The sequence below is a fragment of the Macaca mulatta genome, chromosome 15 (assembly GCF_049350105.2).
Source record: "Macaca mulatta isolate MMU2019108-1 chromosome 15, T2T-MMU8v2.0, whole genome shotgun sequence".
Classification (NCBI taxonomy): Eukaryota; Metazoa; Chordata; class Mammalia; order Primates; family Cercopithecidae; genus Macaca; species Macaca mulatta.
The window spans coordinates 105,328,766-105,340,936 of NC_133420.1; the positions used below are offsets into that span (position 1 = coordinate 105,328,766).

The window sequence follows — 12,171 nt, forward strand, 5'->3', positions numbered from 1 at the left end:
TGTTGACAGGAATATTTTGACGTAAATTTTTAGAAAACGTTAACAGCTTAGGCTTACTCTACAAATGTTAGGCGAACATGTGACAAAAAATTATATTTCGCAATAAAATAAAGCAAAATATGTAATCACCGCAAAGAAATGGTTGTATGTAAAACTCACTCTCCAAAAACAGGTTATAAATTCCATTAACAATGGCTAAAACCAAAAAATAAAGACCAATTGGATCAAAAGTTCATCTTGAAATTAAAACGTAAAATTAAAAGAGAAAGAAAGTCAAAATATTAAAGATTATTTTTATTATTTTTTCTTACTATGAACTAACAGTTTTGCAGGTATTCATTCATTAAAGTTGTCTTCCAAGCCGTCTATATGATTTGAAGAAATATAGACAAGTGGTTGATCAATTTAAAAGTTATTTTCTCCTTATAGCAAGTGCCAATAATCTATAATTACATAATTTTTTCTTCCTCTCCAGTATCTAGTGCTTAATTTTATATATATCTTGGATCTAAATTTGCTTGATGTGGCAATGGAAGTAGAAATTATACTTTTGGCTGGTGGCATCATTTAACCTGAAAGCCCAACCATATAGAACATTCATGTGGTGGTCAGTATAAATTTCAGGATCTCAGAAAAAATGTCACAATATAAGGATCTTAGACATTCGGAGAAGACTGAATCACGTAAAGGAGATTTCAAGTTGGAGATCTCAATCATTTAATAAGACAGCTGTCTTTGACTAGGTTAAAACAAAACACTTCTGCTCTTTTCTAATATCAATCTCCATGAAGATGTATTTACCCTTTCACAAGAAATTACCTCATTTTTGTACCCTCATTATCTTATAAAGAGACACACAGATATGCGTATTTACAGTTTTACCTATTTACAAAGGGCTTTCAAACTGGAACGCTGCTTCTGTTCTTTGAAAAACCGTTATATAAGCCTGGACAATCAGATACAGCTTGCCTACCTCAGAATTCTATATACAGGAGACTCCCCATAACACTGAAACAATCACATAGTTTCGTTGTTTTGGTCTGTAATATACTCTTACGGGAATTTCCTTGATATATATGCTCCACTTTATAAAATTTATGGAAGACAGGGCAAGAGAAATTGAGAGGAAATGCGATACACTGGTAAAATTAGGTATTTTTTCTTTTAAATTTTTTTCCTTATGTCCTCATGGACCTAACTAAATGTCACCTTTATTGCCTGACTTTGAATCTGCTGATGCTTATTACTAATATAGCAAAATATTATTATATTTTTAGTATTAAAAAATATTCCTGTGCTCTAGGCTTTCAATGATGTAAAGCCATCTTTACTACATGTCAATAGTACAAGAGAAAATAGTTTAAGCAAGTTATAAATTCGTTTTATAGGACAAAAGACTGTTTGATAATTTATACAGAAAAAATTGTTGAGGTCCTAGTATACTGTGGGAAAGAGCGGCAATGCCCACCAGATATTCTATGTGGTCCCCTATGCTTCCCTTTCACCCTCTCAGTCAACTTGTAGCAATAAACTAGTTTCAACCAGAACATATGTCACTTTGGGGTTAAGGCAGTTGAGAATCAGCATATATCCACCATACTCTTTTTCCCTTGGATACCACCTGCTCCTGGCAGCAGAGCCGAGGTGGAGGTGGGAGGCTTTATTACGTTAAGGCACTGACACTTCAGAGTATATCCATTGCCACTACATAAACAATTCAATTTTCATTAACATGTAAACGATATAAACCGAGGAAGATACAGAGAATAAAATGATATATAAGACCAGCAGCAGAAAATGAAGGGAATAACACACAAGTTGTCGTCTATGAAAGACTTAGGGTCAAAATCAAAGAAGTCAAAATTTACCACCAGTTCTACGATGTAAGCATGGTAGGAGATCAGGACCTAACTGGTAGAAAAAAGAAAGTGAAGAATATGATGGTAAATAGAAGAATCAAATAAATTTTCTGGAAATTGCCTGCAGTTATGGCACTTTTCACCAGAGCGGCTTTAGGGTTATGAAAATGAGTTGGGCTCCTTTCAAGACACAAGCTTGAAAAAATTCTATCATGAGCTGAAGAAGAGAACTAGGAGATTATTCTGCTATGGAAGCCGGAAAACATGCCCAAATACACAGGAAGTGGACCACTGGGAGGACATAAAAGACTTAGCTAAGTTTGAAGTTTGACTAAAATGAACATGCCAGAGACGTAGAGCATCCAACAAACTCTACATATAACAGAATATACAGAAGCACAGACTCTGGTGCCACATTACCCAGGTTCAAATCCCAGCTCCCTTATGAACCCTCTGTGTGAGCTTGGATACGTTTAATCTCTAGCCTTATGTTCATCACCTATAAAATGATATTTCTAACAGTACCTGCATTATGAGGCTGTTATGGGGACTAAAAGAATTATTTTGCATGAAGCACTAGCACAGTGCCTGGCACACATCAAGTGCCAAGCAAGCATTCACTATTATATTCCTATCAATCTTGACAAAATTACTTTTAAAAAGCCACAAAATTCAGCAGAATACAAATTCTGAATATCAAGCTTTATGACAGTCTACACAAATATAGCATTAAAACGTAAGAACAATTCACTCTGCTTAAGTCATGATTTAGTGTTTTCAGTTGAATGAAGTACTTTCTTAAGTACTGAGGCCCCAGAAATTTAATGTTCTTCATTAAGTTCACAAATGACTACTTATGGAAGTCTTTATTTTTTTAAAGGGAGAGAAAGAGGATTGTCTAATTCATTCTGATTTCATGAGTTAAATATCTTAAGATCAAAATTTAAATCATTGTACTATAGTAGCAATTACTTGGAATAAAATATTACTTAGGTTTGGGAGCTATCACTCAACTTTAGCTCAGTGGTATTAGATATTTTTATTCCGAATATGGAAAATGTAAGACAGTAATAGATGATTGTCTGATCTGATTTCCATGTTGAATTTATAAGATAATTTGACAACAATGAGCTCAGCATGAATAAAGCATACATCACAATAAGGAAGTCTGCAATATGTATTCCATTTTTCATGCACATCAAATTATCCTTGACATAGGAAGCTTGAGTTTGTTATTTTTCCCTTCTACTATGGTGATTATTCTATTTTGGCATTGTTCATCTTAAAAATAATAACTAGATACTTTACAAGCTAAGGGAGGTGGGGGTAAGCATTCCCTCAATTGTGACAGATTTTATTTATCTTTCCATTAATTAATGATAAGGATGTTTAAGCTCCCAGTTAACAACGACTAGAAACTGCAGTATCTTATTTAGAAGATGCATCATTCAAATTACAAATTGATATAATGAATTCTAATGAATACTTTCCTCCTACATTGAAGCTTAATCCCTATTCAAAGTGGATTAGTTAGTATTTAAATTTGTCATAGCATCAAGGGTGATTAGCAGCCTATCATAAAAAAAAAAGAATCACATGAAATTTATTGATCTTTATCACATGCAACACAGAGGGTGAGCTATTGGAAAAGTTCTGGGGATGGTCCATTCTACTAAAAATCTTGCAAATGGTGCCTTTTCCTGAGGTGGTCTGCAGTAAATGCAGCCCAGAAAGAATGACGTCCGCTTGTAAAAAAAATTATCCTCTAATAAATGAAGCAGCTGCATGCTAATGGTTTGCGCAGTTCTTATTATCTGCATTCCCATTGACTGTTCAGCCTCACAATGTGTGACTCTAAGCCTCCTTTGCTTGAAAGTTTCTCTAAGGAGCTTTTGAAAACATTAAAGCTCCTGAAAGACAGCTAAGTTAGAAGTTTGACTAAAATGAATGTACCAGAGATATGACTTAGTGAAGGAAATTGTCATTTTCCTGTGATTGTGTTTATGTCCTCTCAAGATACATGTAGGAGTGAATCAGATTTGAGGGTACATATTGCAAACTCAGAAATATCAGAACAATCACAGTAATAATAACATCCAAATGTCATACTTGTTTAGAATTACGTTGTGTTTTGGGAAATGTAAGCGATAAAAATATTGAGGTAGATCAGAAGTGGTTTTCAGTGTCTCATTATAAAAAGTCAAAGGTGCCCTGTATAACATCTTTGGTGTCCCTTAATAAACAGAGATAGAACTGTCTTGCCCTGAACTCACAGAAACTCAACGCTGTGGTATCTTTGGGTTCAAATAATTTACTAGTTTTTAAAACTAGATCCATCTTTTCTAGAAAAATGCAAAATGTGAATAAGTGTATTATTACATGGTAGAAATTATCTTTCTCATGATCTTACCCATTTTGTTTCCTTTTGATGGCTGTTTATGTCTTTTAAATTAGAAAAGCTTTGCTCTTCAGGTTGTCAAAACATCTATCTTCCTCTTTGAAACTGAATTTCCTGATTTGAGCTGAAAATTATTCCTCTCTCTACACAAATAGGTCTTACATTTCTTTCTAATATACTGGTTGTTTAAAAATTTTTTACTTATGGCTTTATACATATTTTTGTTATGAGAATCCAAATATATGCTTTCTTTTTTCCAATTATTGTTACTATTATTGTACCATTTTTGTGGAAAATATGGACGGCCTAGAATTTTTATTTTGCACACATGTTTAAAAATGTGATTGCACGTATAGTGTAAGACCTACTCAGTATATACATTTTTCAACTTACTTTTTCAAAGTCAAGTGAATACATCCTTTCTTAAGATATTAATGAATTGAGACTAAACCTAACTTCCCCTTATGTATGTTCTCCATGAGTTTACAAACATTACCTCTATCTCCTGTTAGCATTTATTCTGCAACTGCTGGGCCACCCATGAATACTATGGAGTTTTTTTTTTTAACATTGGCATTATTGATATTTTAGACCACATATTTTAGAGGGGTGCCCTGTGACTTGTGGAATGTTTAGCAGCAGTCCTGGCTTCTACCCACTAGATGCCAGTAGCACCCTCCCAGTTGTGATGATCAAAAACATCTTCAGACACTGCCAAATGTCACTTAGGGGGTGACTTAGTCTATATTGCGCTGCTATAGCAGAATACCTGAGGCTGGTTAATTTATGAAGGTCAGAAATTGTTTGTCTATAATTCTTGAGGCTAAAGAGTTCAAGATCAAAAAGTCAAATATGACGAGGGTCTTCTTGCTCTATCATAACATGGAGGAAGGCATCACATGTCAAGAGAGAGAAGAAAGGGAGCCAAGCTCATCCATTAGAAGAACTCCAGTTTCTCAACACTGAACCCACTCCCACAATAACAGCATTAATTCATTCATGGTGGCAGAGTTCTCATGAGATATTCACCTCTTAAAAGTCCCACTTCTCCACACTGTTGTATTAGGGATTAAGCTTCCAACACAGATACTGTGGGAGAGACATTCAAACCATAGCTGGAAACAAAAATAACCCCAGTTGAAAGTCACTAGTATAGCAGTCCAATCACAAAATTGTTTCATATGTATTATCAAGTGTGATTCAAACATTATCCACTTAATACAAGCAATTCAAAGATTAGTATTCCATTTTGAAGATAGACAACTGAAGCTAATAGAAAGCAATAGCATACTCCACCCAGCAATAACAGAGTGTACATCATTCTAAGAGCACATGGAATATTCTCCAAGATAGACCATATGCTAGGCTATAAAACAAACCTTAATGAATTTAAAAGAATAATATAAACAAAGTATGTACTCTGACCACAATGGAATGAAATTAGAAACCAATAGCAGAAAAAACATTGGAAAATTAACAAATGTGTGGAAATTAAACAATGCACATAAATATCCAAAGGGTCAAGAAAAAAATCAAGAGGAAAATAAAAATTTTGAATCAATGAAAATAAAAACACAGCATATCAAAAATTATGTGATGCAGGTAAAGTAGTGTTTAAAGGAAAACGTCAGCTAGAAATGCCTATTTTAAGAAAGAAGAATGATCTCCAACAAAAAAAAATTACACCAAGACAAGAAAAAGAAGAGTAAATTATACCTAAAGCAAGAAATTTTAAAGGGGCATAATAACGATGAAAATAGAAGAATGAAATAAAGAAGAAACAAAAAAAATTGAGAAAGCCAATAAAACCAAAGTGTGGTTCTTCAAAAAGATCAGCAAAATTGAATGACTTAGCTAGATTTACACACACACACACACACACAGAGAGAGAGAGAGAGAGAGAGAGAGAAAGAGAGACAGAGAGAGAGAACAGGCTCAAAAAGGAGACATTACTACTGACCTTATAGAAATAAAAAGGACTATAAAGGAATATATGAACAATTGCATGTCAACTAATTAGATAACTTACATGAAATGGACAAATTCTTAAAAAGATGAAAATCACTCAAACGAACTCAAGAAGAATTAGACAATGAGAATCAACCTATAACAAGTGAAGAGCCTAAACTGGTAATCAAAAACGACTCACAAAGAAAAGCCCAGGCTCAGATGGCTTCAATGATAAATTCCAAAAGAAAAAAATTATTGAAAAACAGGTAATGCTAATTGTTTACCAACTCTTCCAAAAAATAGAAGAGGGGGAAACACTCCTTAATTCATTCTATAAGCCCAGTATAACCCTGAAACCAAAACCAAACAAAGATATTACAAGAAAGGAAAACTATAGATCAATAATTCTTAGAATAGGAATGCAAAAATCCTAATAAAATACTAGCAAACTAGATCCAGCAACACATAAAGAGAATTATAACTGACCAAGTGGAATTTATTCCCTCAATGCAAGATTGATTTAATATCAAAAAATAAATTAATGCAATGTATAGCATACCAGGTAGAACAGAAAAGAAAAATAAAATGATTACCTTATAGATGCAGAAAAAGCACTTGATTAAAAACTCCAGCACCCTTTCTTGATAAAAACACTCAGCAGACTAAGAATAGAAGAGAACTTCCTCAGCATGATAAAGGGCATCTACCAAAAGTCTCACAGGAAAAACATATTTAATGGTGAAAGATTGGCAGTTTACCCTAAGATCAAGAATAAAATACAGATGTTCACTGTCATCACTTCTATCAATATTGTTTTGGAGGTTTTAGCCAAAGTAATTAAGCAAGAAAATGAAATGAAAATGAAGTGTTCATTCACTCGTCATTATGGAATCCAATGTTCCATAAACATTGGAAAGGAAGAAGTAAAACTCTCTCTATTCTCAGAAGATACAATCTTATAGATAAAAAAACCTTAAGGAATCCACTAAAAGAAAGAAGAACCAAAAAAGAATTTAGAGTGTTTGCAGGATACAAGATGAAAATGCAAAAATCAATTATATTTCTATTGCAATTTTTACTTACAGTAAAAATTTCTGAACATGAAAAGAAAGTTTCACTGACAATAGCATCAAAATGGATGAAATACTTAAAAATAAAGTTAACAAAATACACACAGAACTTATACTCTGAAAACTACAAAATATTGTTAAAATAAAATAAATTAAAGAAGATATAAATAAATGGAAAATCATTCCATAGTCATGCATGGGAAGAGCTGACAGTGTTAGGATGTCAATACTCCCCAGATTGATCTATAAATTAGATATAATCATATCTGAATTTCAGTTGACTCACAGAAATTGGCAAGCTTATTCAAAAATTCACACGGAATTGTGAGGGACCCCAAATCCAAAAACAATCTTGAAAAGGAGAACAAAGTAAGAACACTCACACTTTCCAGTTTCAGAATTTAGTATAAAGCAATGATAATCAAGATAGTGTGATACTGGCAAAAGAATAGACATACAGACCAATGGAATAGAGTTGAGTCCAGAAATAAACCCTTCCATCTATTAATTTCAACAAATGGTTCTGAAATAATTAGATAACCACATGCAAAAGACTGAAGTTGGATTTTTAACTCATACCATACTAAAATTATCTCAAAATGTATCAAACACCTAACCAAAAGAGCTAAAGCTATAGAATTCTTAAAGGAAAATACAAGAGTAAATCTTCATGACTTTGAATTTGGCAAAGAGTTCTCAGATATTGCACCAACAGGCAAAACCAATCCAAATACCCATTATCTGATGAAAGGATAAATGAAATGTTCATACGATAGAATATTAATTGGCCATAATAAAGACTGAAGTACTGTTACATGCTAGAACTTTAATCAACCTTAAAAAAAAATATATCTATATATAAGTGAAAGAAGATAGTCACAAAAGACCACTTATTATATGATTCATTCATATGAAAGTCCAAAATAGGGAAATCTATAGATACAGAAAGTAGATTAGAAAGTCCTTAGAAAGTCCAAATAGGGAAATCTATAGATACATAAAGTAGATTAGTGGTTGCTTAAGGCTGGCAGGGATGGGAGATGAGGAGTGATAGATACGGTTTCTTTTCAAAGTGATAAAAAAATCTAAAATTGGCTGTGGTGATTGGTGAATATATCTGTGAATATACTAAAAGCAACACCTTAAATGAGTCACTAGAATAGTAAATGAACTATATCTCAATAAAGTTGTTAAGATAATGGAGTGTTTTCTCTTTTTTTCTTGAATGTCTTCGGTTTTGGATTTTTAAAAATAGGGTGTCTCCTGTTTTTCTTCTGATGACATTACTGAATATGCTCAATAATCTGCTTATCCTTAAAACCAAAAGAAATTCATAGAATTGTTTATAATGTTTTTATGCTGTTCTTTACCTGAAATGGTTAGCTATAAGCTCATAATTTTTTCTTTCTTTTTCTTTTTTTTTCTTTGAGACAGATTCTTACTCTGTCACCCAGGCTGGAGTGCAGTGGCACCATCTCAGCTCATTGTAACATCTGCCTCCTGGGTTAAAGCTATTCTCCTGACTCAGCCTCCCAAGTAGCTGAGATTACAGGTGTGTGCCACCACGCCTGGCTAATTTTTGTATTTTAGTATAGACGGGGTTTCACCATGTTGGCCAGGCTGGTCTTGAACGCTTGACCTCAAGTGAGCAACCTGCCTCTGCCTCCCAAAGTGCTGGGATTACAGGTGTGAACCACCGTGCCCAGACTAAGCTCATTAATTTTTATTCTACTTTTCCCCAGAGTAAAATATGTTTACTGGTTTTCTCCCATTTGTTTAACAACTTTGCATCAGTGACTGTGCTAGGTGTTGGGAATATAATTATAAGACCCAAGATAATTCCCCTCAAGGAGATTTCATTTTAGCAAAATGAAGGATGGGTGAGATTTATACAGGTAAAAGGATCACTGAACAGGGATTGGGGCTGCAGAGAAAGCTTCAAGCACAGCAAGCAGTAGATGCAAAGTTTCTGGGACAAGAGAAAGAAAACATATAACAAAGACATAAAGTAGGTTTATATGCTGGGATATAGTGTTTACAATGGGAATTATACTTATCAATGAGATTAGAGAAGCTTATCAAGAGCAAGCATGTTATATGCTAATGACGAGTCAGGTAGGATAAGGACTGAAAAGTGTCCACAGGGTTTGGCCACAAAATAAACGTGGGTGGGTGGCCTTGATGAGACAAATTCTAGTTGATTTTTGTGATGGTTAATTTTATGTGTCAACTTGGCTGGGCCACAGGGTGCCCAGATATTTGTTCAGACTTTATGGGTGTGTCTGTGAGGGTGTTTCTGATGAGACTAACATTTGAATTGGTAGACTGATTAAATCAGATTGACTTTCCTAATGCGGACGGGCCCCATCTAATCTGCTAGAAGCTTAAATAAAACAAAAAGGCTGAATAAAAGAAAATTTATTTTTCCTGACTGCCTTGAGCTGGGATGTCAGTGGTCATTTTCCCCCTTCCTTCAGATGTGAACTGAGATGTTGGCTCTTCCAGGGTCTGGAGCCTCCTGGCTTTCGGAATGGAACCACAACATTGGCTCTCCTGATTCTCAGACTTTTGAACTGGAACTGGAACTACACCATTGGATTTTCTGGCTTATCAGATTGCAGATCTTAGGACTTATCAACCTCCACAATTATGTGATCCAATTCCTTGTAATAAATCTCTTTATATATGTAGATACATATATTAGAGAGATAGATGATTGATTGATAGATAGATAGATAGATAGATAGATAGATAGATAGATAGATAGATAGATAGATAGATAGATCCTACTGGTTCTGTTTCTCTGGAGAAGCTTGACTAATAAAACTGTTAAAAGTAAAAGTTTTATTTCACAGATTGTGGAATTAATAGGAAGTAAAACAGTAAATGCAATGTTTATATTGCTGCTCTAACAAATTGCCACAAACAGTGACTTAATACAACACATATTTATCATCTTACAGTTCTGGAGGTCAGAAGTTGATGAGGAGTCTACCAGGGCTAAAGTCAGGGTGTTCGTAAAGCTGTGTTTCTTTCTGGATGCTCTAAGGGAGAATCATTTTCTTGCCTTCTCCAGCTTCTTGAAGTTGCCTGCGTTCCTTAGCTCACAGTGCTCTTCCGTCATCAAAACCAGCAGTAGTTGTGGAGTCTTGGTCACGTCACCTCACTCTGACTCTGACTTTTCTTCCTCTTCTGAGTTTAAGGAACCCTGGTGATTACAATGGACCACCTGGATAACACAGGATAATCACCTTATCTTAAAGTCAGCTGATTTGCAATCTCATTTCATCTACAACCTTAATGTAAAATAACATATTACCCATTTTAGGGATTAGGACACAGATATCTTTAGGGGACAATTATCCTGCCTACCATAGTCAGCAAGTGTAAAACAAGTCTTTCAAGGAGACTGTTTCTGAGGAGGAAAGAAAATAAAGTAGCAGATAAAACAGCAATGGGCTCAATGGAGTGATTTATTTTCAAAGACAAGGGAGACTTAGGTGCATTTTATGGGAGAGAAAGAAATAATCAAAAGCAATGAGTTTTCTAAGGAAGAGTCACAAGAGGTAGGGAGGAGCAGAAGATATCCTGAACGGAGGTGGAAATAATATCTTCAGAGGAGAGAGAAGGGGAAATGAGGAAGCATGAGTGTACAGATTACTATGGGCATGGTGGCAAGAAACTAGAGTTCACTTCTTGTGGCTTCTCCTTGATAGGAGAGAAAATCATCATCTGCTAAAAAAGAGGGGCAGGTGATAAGATTGGATATTTTAGGAGAATGAAGACTATGGGCATATGGGAGTCTGTACTAACTGTGGACACAGGGAGGATGATCTAATAATGTGTAGATCCCACTTGACAATGAAATCCAGGGATGTCCTGTAGCACTAACTTAGGTAATTTTATTACTTTCACAGGCAATACAAGGCATCTCTGAGGAATAAAAAATATATATCCATTTGGATTAATTGAGAGGTTCACTTACATACACCTGGGAGATGCTCCTAGCGTTTAAATCTGTAAAATATTGCAGTTGCTTAATGAATTCAAAACTTCATTCTAATGCACGCTCTGCCTGGGAACACAAGCAATCTCTTACCAGGTTATATCAAAAGACTAAAGGGACATAAAGCTCATAGCCATTATGTTTCCTAAATGCAGGAACTATGGAAAAACATTTGATGTAAGTTGAACCTATGATCGAAAGTGAATTGTGGGTACCTTTAAACCAATTTACCTCCACTAAGAAAATGCAACAACATAGTTCTACTCACAATAGTAGATACTTTTAGGAAAGTAGGAATCTAAAAAAAAAAAAAAAGCATTTTTAAATAAGGTTAACAAACTTGTCTCATTCTACATATTATTAGGTTTGCTGCAATATATATTGAAAGAAACCTCAAGCACACCATAAGAAAACTCTTGCAGCAGATTCTGTAGGTAATGCATCTATATCCACACAGTCCCACCAGTTCAGTGGATACCAGTCTTCCAACTCCCCAATACCAGTTCCTGAATTCCTCCTGAATTTCTTTTCCAGAAGAGCTTTCTCCAGATGCTGAAGCCCTCTTTGCTACATGCTCAGGAGGCAAGAAGGATACCCACCTCCAGCAGCCTTCAAACAATGACTGATGTGGGTTGGTGTTCAAACATCCCACAAACTCTATTCACTTTCTTTCCTTCATGTCTTCCCTCTTCTCTACCTGCGTTTCTTACACTTTCTGGGTAAGCTACTTGCACTTGATCTAGAGGTTTGCTTTTGAAGGAAGACAGTTATGCTTTACAAGACAACTTAAAACATTGCTTAGCTAAATACAAAGCAAAACATGCAAACAAACCAAAACAATTTTCTAAGGCTAATAAAATGCTATAAATTATAAAATCATCTTTGGCA

The 12,171-nt window shown here is 34.7% G+C and overlaps 1 long non-coding RNA gene across 1 annotated transcript in view; it reads right to left on the reverse strand.

The window, feature by feature from the left end:
- Positions 1-12,171, reverse strand: part of LOC114672672 (uncharacterized) — a 216,760-nt gene that overhangs the window by 23,890 nt on the left and 180,699 nt on the right. The window contains exon 3 of the long non-coding RNA XR_003723056.2: positions 10,239-10,506. This is a non-coding gene — a long non-coding RNA (uncharacterized LOC114672672). The remainder of the gene's footprint in view (positions 1-10,238; positions 10,507-12,171) is intronic.